A 13,127-nucleotide genomic window follows, 5' to 3' on the forward strand; every position below is an offset into this window, starting at 1 on the left:
CCCCCAGTCCCGAGCCCCAGGCCGGGGCGAGGCCCGTTCCAGCGCCTCCTTCCCGCTGAGCCGCGGGCGGGCGGCGCAGGCCCGGGGGGAGGGGGCGCCGCGGCTGGCTGCAGTCCCCCCTGCTGCCGCGCTCCGCGCCCAGCCCGACCGCTTCTGCCCTGCTGCCGCGCGGGAGCCCGGGCACCCGAAGCTGGGGGCGCGGCCGCGCTCGCCTCGCGGGGCCGGGAGCGGACAGGCCCTGCCCTGAAGGGGTGAAGCGGAGGGGAACGTGGGAGGCGGATCCGGCCCCGGCGGCCGCCCGGCGTCTCAACCCAACGCCCCCTCCCCGCACGCAGCCCCAGGCGGACCCAGGCCCCTGCCCATGAGGGGTACCCCCGGCTCGGAAGAGTTCCGGTGGCAGGGAGCAGTTCCAGGCAGCGGCGCCGGAGGCAGAGGAAGAAGAGAGAGTGGTCAGCTTGGGCGGCTCGGACCCTCCCCACAGCTTTTGAAGACCGGGGACGCCCCAAAGTGTACGCTTGTCACAGCCGTTCCGCCTGCTGGGACCCCTGCTTGGACGCTTTGCACCTCCTAGGTGGCGGCGCCACCGCCGTGCCACCCGGCTCTTCCGCGATCTCTCTCTTCCTAGCGGCAGTCACGGCCAAGGTAAGAGCCCGGGCGTGCCCGAGAGCCACCGCGGGGGCGCCCTGGTGAGCGGCGCTGGACAAGTTCTCCGAACCTGTAGCTGGTACCCCCGATACTCAGGATTGTGACGGAGAGGGAGGGAGTGTGTGGGCACACCTTCTGCTTCCTGGGCCGGGAGCCCTGGAGAGGCTGGAGGTGGAAGTCCTCGAAACTCTTGTCCCCAGAACCCGTCCCAGAGCTTGCCCGGCTACTAGGCACACAGGCTGCTCACTGGGAGCAAGCAGAGAGTTTCTCGTTAGCACCAGGAGGTGATGTGCCCGCACCCCGTCACCGCTCCCCACCTCCACACTCCGCCACACCTGTGCTTTGGGGTAACCTGTTGTGTTTGGAGCGGTCTGTCTCTCTTGGGCGATCCCCACCTGCTTTTCCTGGCGTCATGCTGCGAAGAACTTTTTCTTTGCGCCTTGTTGCAGCGTGGAGCCGGATTTGGGGTGTGCAGCCACAGTTGCGAGTAGGACAGAGTGCTTGGGTGGCAGCGAGCTCTGTAGAGAGGAAACCCAACCACAGTCACTTCTAGGAGACAAAGCTGCTTGTAATGAGTGATGGATCAATATATAGCGACCCAGACATTCTTGTGAATATCACTGTTTCTGAAGTGTGGAGTGACTGACTCCAAACTTGGTGCCTCCTTTGGCTATTTTGTACATTGTCTTCTTACCTTCTTTACATTTTCCTTTAAGGAACCTCAGTTCTACAAAGCCTGCTGGTGCCTGTTTGAAATTTATTAAACCTATGAGCTTCCCCTGGAACCATCTGATTTTAAATGGGTCACTTCGGAGGGAACAGATTGTCTCTCATACATTGAATCCTTCCCCCCTGGGTGACCCTATTTAATGGGGATGGATTTTTTTTTGTCCCTGAGCTGACAGTCCTCGGTTGGGCAGATTTCTGCTGAAATCGGAACCCGCGAATTTTGTCCCTCAGTCCATTAAAAGGATCTCCTGAGGGAGCAAAATAGCAGCTTACATTTTCTGTGAATGTCACAGGAAGTTTGACATAGTCTTATGTAAGTGCCCCAGGAGAGACCTCAGGCTCCTGTTTCTTTCGTGGGGGGCTGCGGGAGGGGGGCAGCTGGGCCTTCACCTCACCTAAATACAGATGCCAGCCCTCTGACACAGGTGGAACTCAGAGAGCTTATTCTCTCATGGAGGCAGTTACCCAGGTTGATTTTCCTTCTCAGCTGTCCCGGCTTCCCATATCAGGAGTCAGCTTTGATAGGCTTAAGATAAAGGAAGGTTCTAAATTAGGAAAAGGATGGAGTGCTGGTTTCTTTTCTCATCTCTCACAAATGGGCGACATGAATGAATTACCCATAAGGCATGCTGAGTCCTCACCGGGGATGAAAAGAAAAACAACCTCATGGCTTGAAGGTTTCACACATCTCTTAGTGTACCTTTATTTTTCAAGAGGACTTCACCTTAGTGAAAATTGCTTGAGGAGAACACACATTTATCGAGCCTGGCCCTGTTAATTCCATCCCGGGAAGAAGACTAACTGGGACAGAGAGGCAAAAGTCATCAAGATTTAGATCTTAGTGGATTTTCAGGAGTGGAGGGGAAAGGAAATAAATCTCCTAGGAGGATAGAGAGGTTTTTAAAGAAAAGATCCATCACTGTGGAGTGGGCTGAAGTTGCTAACAAGTGTGGGCCATCTTTGCTTAATGAAGGGGGCTGGGTTGTGGGTTAACTTTTCGGTGTGAGAAAATGTAGATTCCTTTGCCTTTTAAACCATAACTGGAAGTGCCTTGGAAATGACATGAAAGATTTTCATCTCATCGTAACTCTGGGGAGTGCTTCCATCTCTCTGAAGGGAGGCGAGGTTTGGTTCTGGGTTCCTAAGCTGTCTTTTACATTGGATGCCGAATGCAGGAATGTCTCCATCTGCAGCCACCTACAGTGGCAGGACACTAGGGGGGACTAGTTTTCTATTCCACAACTGATGAAGGAAACACAAGGACTGACCTTTGTTACAAAAAAACAGTGGTTTATTTTTAGGGCTCATGGACTAACTTTTGGATACCCAGTGCGTGCGTGCATGCCCTAATGAGTGGATTCCCGATGCTTAGGCCATGGGCCTGCTCACGTCTAAAGCCTCATTTGGACAACTCAGGAGAGGTTAACTGCAAAGTGCTACGTGCGACTCTGAAAAACTCATTTATAATCTCTAAATATATGAAAACTATCGATTTTGGGGAGACAGACCTTCCTGCAAACTCCATCCTGTGGGCAATTAGATCACGCTAACTTTAAGTTCCTTGAGGGTTTGTAATCAAACTCCCCTTTTTGGTTTCTGGAAAGCGCCTCTCCATCAGTCTTCATAAAATCATGCTTCCTGTTTTAGATGGAGTCTAGAGTCGATTCCATTAAACTCAAAATTTCTCACCATCATTCTCTTAAATGTACATACCTTGTATTTACAGTTGACCTTTGAACAACATGGGTTTGAATTACACGGGTTCCCTTATTTGCATATATTTTTTTCAATATATATAGTTGGATTCAGTAAACCCTTGATGGAAAACGGTATTTTCACATTCCCAATTGCTGATTCCCAACCAAGGATCAAAAAATACTATTTTTAATCCACAGTGAGTTGAATCCGCGGATGCGAACTGCAGACTGTAGAGTCAAAAGTTATGATTTTCGACTGCATGGGCATGGGCACCCCTAAACCCAGTGTTGTTTTCAAGGGTCAACTGTGTACAGATGTACCGTAACATTTGATAATGTAGTTGTACTTTCACATGCTCTCTGCGCTTCTAACAGTATTAAATCATTAGTGTCCAGGATTGCATTTTTAACAGTATTAAATTATTAGTGTCTAGGTTTCTTCCAGCGGAATTGGAAGATAATTCTATTTTGCTGAAGAACAAAGCCTCGGCTCACCCAGGCTCACCTTATCCACAGCAGCCAAGTCTTATCAAAGCTGACTCCACAGGTGGGCAGACGGGACAGGTGAGAGCTAGCGTCCAAAAGGAGACGACTCAGTTGAGAATACTGGCATGAAAAAAGGGCAAACGTTGCCAAGATTTAGGTCTTGCTGGACTCTCAAACACCCAGCTCAGCATACAGAATTAGCGTCCGTCTATGAGCCTGTGATCCTGCACGAGTTATTATATTTCCCTGAACTCGGGGGTCCGGTAGATGGTGTTTGCGATCCTTTACCCATATGTATAGTGCCTGTTTAGGTAGTTCGAGGGTAGCTATTGTTGTGGCCTAGGGAAAATGGTCAGCATAAAGCTTTATTTCTGCTATTAAGGCTTTATAGATTGATTCTCACAGGCGCAATCTAGCCACGGGGCAAGAGATTGTAACAGGAAAACACTATTAAATTTGCCATTGAGCATCAACTAGTGGAAACTGGTCCTGAAGAAGATATATACCCCGGTCCTAAGGCATAAATGAAGTCTCGTGAATTTCAGGGCAGCCAGATGGCAGAGGCAGAGGAAGAAGTTGAGGCGGGATAGGGCCTTCCTCAGGGCCTGAGAGCTCCAAGACTCGCTGCTGCTGACACACCTTTGCGGTATTGTCACCTCCCAGGATCTGTTGAGGAGATTTTGCCGCTCCACTCGCGCATTTGGCATTGAGAGGTACTCAGTCCTCCTCTGACCACACTGCCGTTTGCAGAGTAGTAGGCAGCAGCCAGTTCAGTGAAGGCTTAATTAAATGGTGTTTAGAAGGCTCTTCTTCTAACGTAACGGATAATAATTGAACACCTATTCGGTGGCAGACAGCATGCTCTGCATGGAGGCTGCGGACCTTCCACGTTTAGCTGATCGTCATCTGGGGGAGGCAGACATTGCACCATTGCACCATTTCTACAAGCTGAGCACCGTTGTACAAATTTGTTCAAAGGATGAGTTTGAGATTGGCAGGACAGGAGAACGAAAAGGAAGAACCACATGGGAACCTGAACGTATGCAGTGTGCGTGGAGAAGAGTCAGTTGTTAGTGTGGCTGGAAGATGGACTGTTCTAGAAGAGGGAAGCTTGGTGTTAGAAGGGAAATAATTTCATAGGATTCTAGCTTCATGCTCTGTGTATTCAAACGGTGGCGAGAGCAGTTGCTGGATAAGATCCAGGGGTACTAGTTGATCATCCCCCATTGTTATTTAAAACAGAAAAAGAAAATTACTTTTTTGTCCTTTATTCGTCTACCTATAAAATTTTGCCTATTGTTTTTTTTTGTTTGTTTGTTTGTTTTGTTTTTAACAAATTATTAGCGATGCAGAAAAAGAGTCCCTTATCAGCCATGAGTCTGCCCTCTTGTGTATATGAATTACATCTGGGGTTTCATTATGTGATTATGCAGCCGTGGGAGCAGTGACAATGTGACGTGAGAAATGATATACCGTGGGGGAGAAAATCCTTCTCTGTGAGAACAAATTCCATCTTGTCAGATGTGTTCTGGGTAGAGTTATGGTAGTGTTTAACACTTGGACAAGGTTCCTGTATTTGAATCACTTTGGCTCTGGCCTCAACTTTTTTTTTTGCTATTGGAAAAGTAAGAGTTTTATAATATTGAGGGTAGAGGGTAGGCACACGCCATGTGTTTTGTGGAATTGAGGAAACTATGTAAGCGAGGAAAAAAGCAACAGCGTAACCACCAGAAGGTATTGGAGAGAATGGAAAATCACAGTTGCAGCTGCAATCTCCAGGGCCAAAGATATTTAGGTTTTTAGAAACAGAAGCCTGGACAGTGGCGGTAAAAGAGGCCTTGTGTGTGTGTGTGTGTGTGTGTGTGTGTGTGTGTGTGTGTGTGTGTTGCTTTTACTGTTCTTCCCTGTGTTGAGTGGGAGGAGAGGGAGTTTAAGTGAAATTGGGAGATCTAGGTTCTAGTGTTGCATCATTCTATGCTAACTTGCTGTGTGACTTTACAATACTCGTTGACCTCTCAGAGCTTCAGGCCAGTCTCTATACATAAATGAGTTTTTGTTTTGTAACTAGGAATTTAGAGGGCAAGAGAGGGCAGGGTCTTGCTTAAGCTATTGAGTGGCAAAGCTCAGACCACTCATTAGGTTGTCTAGCTTTCTACCTCTGAAATGGGAAGAGGTCTGACCAGTTCAAAGGTGTGCTCTACCTTGAAACATAAACCACTGTCGGTATGCAATGCTGAAGAAAAGAATCACCAAGTCTGCGCTGTTGGGTTTGGATTCTGTAAAATGCAGACTGCATTAGAGCCCCTATGATACATAAGGCCATTCCCATAGAAGCAGCGAGACATGCCTGCTTATTTTATATAGTGTGCAAACCTGTTGGTTCTGGAATGTACCACTATTCTTTGAGAACTACTTGACAGTTAAATGCTTCGTGATAAAAAGCAATGCTGAAAATTTTCATTTTTTTCCAACTTAAGTAGATAAAGGCTGAGTTGACCCTTTAGGATTGTGCAAAGCCTGGACTCTGCCATGGAAACAGGGAGCCCTTTGGTTTGGCCCAGGGAGGTTACCTTGTTAAGGGAGCTTTTGGGTGAGTATGAAGTGGGAGATGCTTGGAAGAAAAATAGACACAGAGAGGCCATCTTGCCGAAGCAAGTACAAGTCAGGAAGAATGCAAACCAACTTAATTTCAAGCCTCCAAATCTAGAGTAGCTAGGAAGAAGGCTCCCCACCATCCTGGCACTGGCCTCCTGGGTATGGAGGGCAGTGCTTATGGAAAGAGGAGATTTGAAGTAAGTGCAATGTAAATATAAGGTTTGTTACATTATTATTTCAATATTGAAGCTAAGTATGAGAGTGCCCTATTTTAGGTGAAACTAGCATATAAAATCTGATCTTAAAAGCAAATAATTTAAGGTGAGTAATTGTTTGGGGTACAGAAAGATTATTTTACAAAAGGGATTCATAGCAAGTCTTTTTTAAACAGCTAGTTCCTTTATTGTATTTCAAATTACTTGATTAATGCAATCGTGATGGAAGCTTTTGGGAGCCTCACTGTTCCATTAAAACCAAGCCTTTTTCAAATATCAACTTCTCTAGTGTTTTAATAAATAACCCGCTAGGTTCACCTGCCTCACAGCCTAATATCCAACTGTATTACACACAGAAAGAAGTATACAAACTTTGTAACCATTAACCTACCACATAGTATTACTTCACTTAACTTCCTTGGGGCAGATTGCTTATTTCACTACTGTTCTTCCTGAAGATACAGTCATAAGTACCCACTTGCATGAGTTCCTTATCCACGCTCCCTTTTCTACCTCTAAGAATGTATCAAGACCAGACGTGGTTTTAAAGAGTAAATTCAGTAAGTGTTTCCAGGATTCCGAGTCTTCGTAATCGCAGAGACATGGAATTAATTTGGTTCTGCCTAAGGATACAGTAGAGGTGATAGGCATGAGACATTTAAAAAAATAAAAATGAAAATCATGCTTGCTTGCTGGCTGACTCCTCCTTCCCCGCAGCTGAAATATCTAGGGCTTTCGTTTTTTGTTGTTGTTCCTTTATCTCTTAGGGAAGTTTCCAAAAAAGAATTCGTTCTAGGAATGAAATAAAATGGAAGGTGTTTAAGGCTCCAGAGGTAATTTTGGGCAACCTGGAGTTGTAGATAATCACAGGCTGGGGCTAGAATGGAAAGTGCAGTCTCAGCCATAATTTTAGCCTCTCTTGTCACCTCATGGGGCTGTGCTTTGGACCGGCGGCCGAGGCAGATGGAGACGGAGCCCTGAGTGCCGGGAGAGGTTTTGCTCTTAACGTAGTTTTTTTCTAGCGTACCAAGGCAGTGTGGGGAGAAAGAGCTTGCTGAGCTTCCCAGCTCTCCACAGCAGCATTCAAATTTATAGGATTTGCAGCAGAACATGGGCATGTGGAGAGATCATGTTTCCTCTTTCTTTTTACAAAATTTACATTCCGCAGGGAATCATGGGGTCTTCAGAGTTACGCTGTCGTTAGTTCTGCCTTGGCTACGTCAAGCACGTTTGTTATTATGGAGTAAGGTTAGCATTTCTGCGGCTTAACTGGGAACCATCCCCTCCCCCGTTTTGTTTCCAGAACAGTTGCGTAGATCCTTACTGTGCCAACACTATTTGTGTACCAGCCTCCTTGACTGATGTCAGCTCTCAGCTTTCATCTGAGAATGGCATCTCGTGGTCACATCAGGAGCCGAGGGAGGCACAGGCCGTGCCTGAGAAGCAGGGTGGGACTTTTGCAGCCTCTGGGCACGGTGCTTGGTGCTTAGTAGGTCTGCACTAAATAAGTACTTGTGTGCACAGGGAATGATTTGTTTCCTGAAGGAATTCTAAATGGTCGTGTTTTCAGGACTGGGGTGGGGTGATGGTGGAGGGAGAGGTGAGTGAATACCTGTAGATTCACAGACTTGGACTCCTTGAGGTCTCTCCAGGAAGCCGTTACTTAAAAGATGTGAAGGACATTTTAGATCAGTTGAATTCTCTTAGGGATCACTGTTGTGTTTCAAACGCTGGGGACCAGGCAAGGGAAGTACCACCATGTGTCGTGTGTTTCTTCCCCCCCACAGTTTGCAGGGATTTTGACTTAACTGGCATGAGAGGAAAGGGCATGCTCTAAAGCTGGCTCCAATATACATGCCAGGTTGCCTTGAAAGCGCCTTGAAAAGCATTTCAAATACAACAAACCGTAGGCTGGGTTGTTGATGATAGGATTTCCAGTGCTGGCGATGATTATGCAAAGGCTTGGATGTAGATGGCAGGCATGGCTTCTGTGGTAGAAGGATGAAGTGGGTTGAGACAAGGGAGGGAGGGACTCGAGCACCCGGCCTGCTGGAGGAAGAGCTCTCCTCTGCCATCTTGGTGTCTTCTCCCCTTTCTCTGTCTATGTGACACGTTCCCACCTGGACTCTTCAACAGTGTAAATACTCATCGATGCCTTCTCTGTGTGAGGCACAGCTGCACAGTGGAGACACGACCAGGGCTGGAAGAGGCCTTGGAGCCCCGCTAGACAAACAGCATTTGTTTAGAGCTGTGGAAACTGAGGCGAGGGAGGTAAAGAACGATCCCGACCGCCTCGTACAGCCCTGCCTTCTCATACCCCGTCACTGAGTCGTCCGTCCTCTGTCCCCTTTCTTGCCATTCCCTTTGCCACATTCTACTTCATCTGTTCCACAGCCCAAAGCACAAGCTTCACGTGCTTCCTTTGAGCCAGGCAGTCTTCCGTTTGATCATTTTGTGTCATTTCATCCTCACAGCAGTCCTTCGAGGTGGCTGCTCTCACGCTCCCATTTTGTAGATGTGGAAGTTGAGGCTTGCCCAGCTCACGCGGCCGGGACGCGTGGAGCCAGGGCTCGCCTCGTCGCTGTTCAGACTCCTGTCCGTTGTCTCACTGCTGACCTCGCCCTGGGCCCCGCACCTCTCTAGCGTCACTGTGTGTCCGGTGGCTCCTCTGCGGGTCATGCCTATTTCTAGCCTATTGGTTATTGCCTTAAAATGCTCCTCGTTTTCCAAAATGGGCTTGTTATTGCCGTTCCCTTTCCTGGATCAAACTCCCCATCCTCTCTGCGATCCTGTCTGGTTGAAATCTCGCCTTTCTACTATCTATATAGGCTCTGTCAGTCTGTCTCTTCGATGGCGTTCCCTTCACCGATTCAGCCAACATTCACTGAGCTGCTGTGTGCAGGTCCTGGCTTGACATCAGGACCACGGAGGTGAGGAGATCACCTGCCTGGTCTTGGTAAGGGAGGGGGAAGCTAATGAGAGGCAGTGGGCTCAGTGTGTTAGGTAGATGGTGTTTGAGGAGTTCAAGGAAGAAGATATGAGACCTGGGTCTTAGCGACTAGGAGTTGGAAGGATAGGGTGAGAGGAGGACTTATCCCCAAATCCCCAAAGCTGTGCTTGTCACCTTCTCTGTGGCACTGCCACTGTCTCTAGACTTTTCTTATTCCCTCACTTACGTGTGTCATCAGCTCCTTAAGCGCTGTGACTGGGTTACACCCGTTGTTGTATCTAGGGGAGCATCCTGCTTTGCTTCTAGCACTTAGGAATCCTTTAATAAACATTTATTAAATTAAATTGAAAGCCTTCTGTCCTTGCCCACATAGTTGGAGAGATTGTAGCAAATTGTGTGATAAGTGAAGCAACAATAGAAGATTCAAATGAACAGCTCAGAGCAACAATAGAAACGAGGTGGCAGTGCAATTAATGGTTGTGGATTGTTAAAGCCGAAATTTGATGGGAAATCAGAGGCGGGAGCTTACTTGAGCTGCTTAAACTCAAGGGAGGTAGGATTCGAGTTGAGGCTTTGGACACAGGATAATTAAAATTTGAATTGAAGACTCAGAGGGAGGTAGAGGGTCCAGGTTTGGCTGAGGATGCACATGTATTTTTGCATTATAGAATAAGCCTGCTTGGGTTTCTGTTAGCAAGGAGTTGGAGATGAAGTTGGCAGGCTAGGTTGGTGCTGTGGGCTTTTGGAAGGTAGGGTGACTTTTGATCAGGAGGATGGTGTATTAATTATTAAAAGCTCTACTTAAGGAACACGACGCTAGAAACAGTCTTGGGGTCAGACTGGAGTGGGGAGAGATGGAAGCTGGGGCGTCATTGAACAGGCTTTGGCACAAGTTCATGGAGGAAGTTTTAAAGGTCACTGGGCTGGAACAGTTACAGTAGGATGGAAGCTGAGGGAAGCTTCTGAATTTTGCCTCGATCCCAGTCATTGGTATTGAAGGCCGAGATGGTTTTCTTCGCCCACTGAAAAGCGGCCTCATTGGAATAAGGTCCACTTCTGATAATAAAGAGCTCTTTCTCGCTTGGCTTGGCTGGGCATGGAGATGGGGCTTGGGTGAAAATACACTCTCCGAAGACTCTCTTATTGGGGGTGTGTTGAAATGAGCCCAGGGTTATAGAACAACCTTATTCTCAGCCTTGGATGACACCCAATAAAGGACATAACAGAGAAAATTCTTCTCGTGAGTGGTGCTTAAAGCAGCTGCAGAGGACAGAGAGCAAAACGATTGGCACCTTGACATCTGGGCTCCCAATTCACCTTAAAAGTGCAACCTGTGCAGTGCCTCCGTGACTCGTGGTGTTTCTGTGCCCGAGGAGAGCCTTGCTGAGAGATGACAGCACACACTTTTCAGAATCATAGAATAAGCCATTCTGGATAATGCAGTTTTTCAAATTGGATAGTCCAATCCCTATAGATAGAGAGTCTTTATTTTTAATCTTTAAAGAGCGAGGGATTTTCTAGAATGTTCTGTGTATTTACCCTCACTGCCTTACTATATCAGCCACTGGGAAACATCCTGGTTTCTTATCAGGATGTGTTATGAGCTGGCCCCTCCCTTTCTCTGCAGCCTCGTCTTTTCTCATCCCCCTATCTTGTGAGTCACCAATTTCTAACTCATTCTTTTTCTTCCTTACTGGTTCCTTTTCCCCAAACCTGCCAAGCTGTGCATATAACCTCTCTCTCTGCCTGATAAGCTCTTTCCCTCGTTATCTGCCTGGAACACTTCTATTTTGCCTTCAAAACCCAGCTCAGGCAGTCTTTCCTCCAAGCTTTTTCTGAGACTGGGGGGCTGAACTGCATCTGCACCTTGCTCTGGCCTCTGCTTCTGCACGGCCTACACCATAGACCCAGCTCGCCCGGCTGGCTGTCTTGCCAGCGTGTGGGAGCCTTTCAGTAAAACTGTGTCTTAGGACTGTGGGGACTCTTCAGAGTTTGACCATATGCTTGGGACATGCCGTCTACCCGGCACATGGCGGTGCTGGCGGTGATTCTGGATGTCATTGAATTTGTTGGCCAGGCGTGATGGAACGCTTTCCTGCTGAGCCTTGATTATTACACTGTGTTGCAGGGGCATGTGCGATGTGACTTAGCTTATCAGGGTATTCCCGAATCTGAAAAATGGGTGCCCCCTGGCCAATGGCCAGAATGGTGGTGGGCCTTCCCTGGGGTACGCTGATGCCTTCAAGGAATGTGATGGTGGTGGTGGTGCCCGTGGGGGAGGTGGAGGTGCTGGTGGTGGTGGTGGAGATGGAGGTGATGGTGGAGGTCATGGTGGGAGATGGAGATGGAAGTGGTGGTGCAGGTGGAATAGGTGGAGGTGGTGGTGGTGGCGGCGGTGGGGAAGGGGCCCTTGCCATCTTTCTAGACCGAGAAATGTCTTCATGAAGCCCTCAAGACTGAATGTTGCAGTGAGGGTGGCTAGGGGGAGCTTGAAGACCCTTTGTTCCTCATGTAACTTGCCCTTCTCCCAGCCTGTGCAATCTCGACTGGTCTGTTGCTACCACCCTCACTCCCACCCCTCTTTTATTTGCTGTTTTAACCCTCGGCTTTTCTCTGTTCTTTCCATTTTCTCAGATCTTCAGCCTCCTCTTTTTTCTACTCTTAGGCTTTTTAAAACCCTGGTGGAGAAGATAAGTCCTTGGGAGTCATCACCAGACAATCAGAAGCATACCTTTCTTTCAAGTCACAGCAGGCCTTCTACCTCAAGTGTTTCATTCTTCCTGGCTGCGCTGTTGGTCCCAAATGCTGGTGGCACCTTTGACCATTGGTTTCTGTTGACTGGGCTTAATACCATGCCGCATTCTTTAGAGAACCTATTGCAGAATGGCAATTATAATCGATTGGGAAATTAGACAGTGATGAGGAGTGGCTAGGGAGGACTGGAGAAATTTTGCAGAAGCTCAGCACCGGTGCTTGCAGACGCTTCTCTGGATAACCATGTGTTTCTGTTGGAATATTTAGTACTGCCTTTAGGATTTGTGAGGTATATTTGGGTTTTTATTATACTGTCATACTCCAGGCATTGGTACTGCATGAATAGGTTTGCTTAGTGAATTACGGATGAGTGATTGAGGAACCTGGGCTTATCAGAGGATTTGTGTGATCCAGGAACTGGCAAACTTAATGAACTTGCACTTGGCCTGGGTGTAGGCTGCATGGTCACGAAGCCCCCCTGCTTTTCCAGCGGGGGTCTGACTCAATACACACGAAGGGGCGTGTTTTTTGGGTCTTAGTTTTTGACGTTTTCCACTTTCTTCTGCTTGGGTTTGTCCCTAACTCCAGCTGAAATAGCATTTTTGAGCTCATTAAATCTGTTAATGTGTGTGTAATTCTTAGAACAGTGCTGGTATGCAGAAAACACTCAATATAACCTATTGTAATTGTTCTTACTATTTAGATCTTCTCCGTTTTCCCCTCCCCTGTCCCCCACTGCTTGCTTTTCACCCCTCGTGGTGGTTGTACTTGGGAAAACAGTGGCTCCTGGGAATGAGGAGGGGGCCGCCATCTTCCTCTTTTCAGCTCTGTCCAGAGGTCTCAGCAAGTTTTCAGAGGCCCTAAAGTAAAGGCATATGCTTGCCCACGAATTCCCTGGGGCCATTTTTTAGGAGCTTTCTATCTGCCTTGCTCCTTTCTCTCATTGGACATCTGGGCTCTGACAGGTAAGTGAGATGAGGGCCAATGAATGGTATAAGGAAGGACTCTTCCTTGGCAAGTTGTGGTTAACAGTTTTAAAAATAAGAGTAACAAGGG

At 47.8% G+C, this 13,127-nt stretch overlaps 1 long non-coding RNA gene across 1 annotated transcript in view; it reads left to right on the plus strand.

Annotated features, from left to right (window-relative positions):
* Positions 1-6: 6 nt before the first annotated feature.
* LOC109382839 (uncharacterized) overlaps positions 7-13,127 on the plus strand; it is a 39,308-nt gene continuing 26,187 nt past the window's right edge. Inside the window, exon 1 of the long non-coding RNA XR_002123998.1 lies at positions 7-642. This is a non-coding gene — a long non-coding RNA (uncharacterized LOC109382839). The remainder of the gene's footprint in view (positions 643-13,127) is intronic.

This window comes from Hipposideros armiger, unplaced genomic scaffold, assembly GCF_001890085.2.
Source record: "Hipposideros armiger isolate ML-2016 unplaced genomic scaffold, ASM189008v1 scaffold_71, whole genome shotgun sequence".
Lineage (NCBI taxonomy): Eukaryota > Metazoa > Chordata > Mammalia > Chiroptera > Hipposideridae > Hipposideros > Hipposideros armiger.